The sequence below is a fragment of the Petromyzon marinus genome, unplaced genomic scaffold, assembly GCF_048934315.1.
Source record: "Petromyzon marinus isolate PM22_M1 ecotype Great Lakes invasive population unplaced genomic scaffold, UKy_Petmar_22M1.pri1.0 PM_G_Scaffold_38, whole genome shotgun sequence".
NCBI classification, from domain to species: Eukaryota; Metazoa; Chordata; class Hyperoartia; order Petromyzontiformes; family Petromyzontidae; genus Petromyzon; species Petromyzon marinus.
In genome coordinates, this window is record NW_027422961.1 from 102,501 (window position 1) to 105,000 (window position 2,500).

General features: G+C 37.0%; 1 pseudogene; it reads right to left on the minus strand.

Annotated features, from left to right (window-relative positions):
• Nucleotides 1-2,500, minus strand: part of LOC142916145 (28S ribosomal RNA) — a 10,024-nt pseudogene that overhangs the window by 1,961 nt on the left and 5,563 nt on the right.

The following is a 2,500-nucleotide window of genomic DNA, read 5'->3' on the forward strand; positions in this document are numbered from 1 at the left end:
TCTATATAAGTAATGTTGAATAAAGCTTATTTTTAATCTTCTTTGAAGGCAGAAAATAGTAAGGTAAAAATAAAGTCCTCTCTATGCTCTGAAGTAACATATAAAAAAAACTAGCAATAAAAAAAAATACCAAGTCTTCGTCTTGGAAAATAACAAAATCTAAAAGAAAAATCTTCTTTGTGGAAAATAGTAAAATAAAAAAACCAAGTCTTCACCTTGGAAAATAACAAAATCTAATCTAAAACATCTTAAATAAAGCTTGTCTGTAGTCTTCTTTGTAGGCAGAAAATAGTACGTTACAGGACTCTCAAACTGATGTATTCCAAAAATAAAGAATTAAAATAACAAAGTCTAATCTATATAAGCGCTCTTGAATAAAGCAGTGTAAAAAAAAAAATAGCAATATAAAAAAAACCAAGTCTTCGTCTTGGAAAATAACAAAATCTAAAAGAAAAGAAGTCTTCTTTGTGGAAAATAGTAAAATAAAAAAAACCAAGACTTCACCTTGGAAAATAACAAAATCTAATCTAAAACATCTTAAATAAAGCTTATTTGTAATCTTCTTTGTAGGCAGAAAATAGTAAGTTACAGGACTCTCGAACTGATGTAGTCCAAAAATAAAGAATTAAAATAACAAAGTCTAATCTATATAAGTGCTCTTGAATAGGCTTCGTGTAAAAAAATAGCAATAAAAAAATACCAAGTCTTCGTCTTGGAAAATAACAAAATCTAAAAGAAAAGTCTTCTTTGTGGAAAATAGTAAAATAAAAAACCAAGACTTCACCTTGGAAAATAACAAAATCTAATCTAAAACATCTTAAATAAAGCTGGTTTGTAGTCTTCTCTCGAACTGATGTAGTGCAAAAATAAAGAATTAAAATAACAAAGTCTAATCTATATAAGTGCTCTTGAATAAGCTTCGTGTAAAAAATAGCAATATAATAAAAATACCAAGTCTTCGTCTTGGAAAATAACAAAATCTAAAAGAAAGGTCTTCTTTATGGAAAATAGTAAAATAAGAATACCAAGACTTCACCTTGGAAAATAACAAAACCATCTTGAAAAAAGCTTATTTTTAATCTTCTTTGTAGGCAGAAAATAGTAAGGCGAAAATAAAGTCCCCTCTAAGCTCTAAAGTAACAAATACGACGTGTTAAAAAAAAAACTAACAATAAAAAAAAGAACCAAGACTTCGTCTTGGAAAATAACAATCTAAATTGTGGAAAATAGTAAAATGAAATAAAAACCGACTTCACCTTCGAAAATAACAAAATCAATCTAAAACAAATGACATCTTAAAACAAAACTATTATTTGTTTCGGAGGTTGTCTATGACTGTTCATAGACCGCATAATTTCCACAGAACATTCTCAGAATATCAAGAGAGAAAAGCAGCGTTCTGCGGGAAATCATCTTGGCCAGTGATGTCGTTCTGGGTTTGGTCAGGCCCAGGGAGGTAAGTACCTCGTTATTCTCAAGGGGCCACTTTCCTCTTGCCCCAACCGGGAATCCAAAGAATGTGACCTTGCTAGCCTTCGTCAGCACTTTGACTTGATCACCAAGAGGGGTATAGTACGAAACTTTGTGCGAGGCAGCATCTGACAAGGTATTCTTTGAAAGCTCAAAACGGACGGTGACATCGATCACAACCGCCTCCTCATCTTTTGCAAACACGAGGTCAGGCTTTCTCATCTCTCCCGTCTCGGATATGAACCGTGGCTCTTTGTATACAGACCAGCCCAATCTAGCCGCTTCGTCTGCCAGAATGTTACTGATCTTGTTGTGTCGCGCAATTCTTGCTTTCTGTACTGCAGGACATTGACCGAGAATGTGCGAAAGGGACTCGAGTCTGGCAGAGCATTTCCTGCAGGAACGTAAGGCCCCATCTCTGCCTCTGTTCAAGCTTTCTCTTGTTGGGTAAATATTTGCCCTTAGTTGTAGTGCTGCGATAAAGAAGCATTGTTTAAAGCCGCACCATGGCCTCAACCAAGCATTACTGATTCTATCATGCGCAAAGTTTACAATGCCCCTTCCTTGAACCGGCTTTTCGCACCATCTCTGAAATTCATGCTCCCTCCAATCGCAGGGTCTCGGATATACAGGTTCTTTTGACACCGAGTCCCTGAGAACGAATGTTGGGATTGCATCACTGTCACCCCCTGCTCGTACCCACAAATTACGGTATTCTTCCTCCATACCATGCGAGGACACAATATTACGGGTGATAGCATCGGACGAGTTTGCTATACGTTGCAGCCTTCTAACTTGAACCGAAGGGATTGTTTTTTCCAGTTTCAAGATGGCAAGGCCTCCGTCTCGGGCTCTGGCATATAACAGTCCATCACAAGTTGAAGCGGGAAGGTGGAGCCATCCTTTTACCGCCTTTCTAATCTCTTGGTCCAACCCACGGAGAGTTGATTGCTTGCAGTCCGAGTGGTCTGCAGGATATAACAATCTGGGTAGGGCATAGGCATTGAGTAGTTCAACCTTCTGAGTTGGC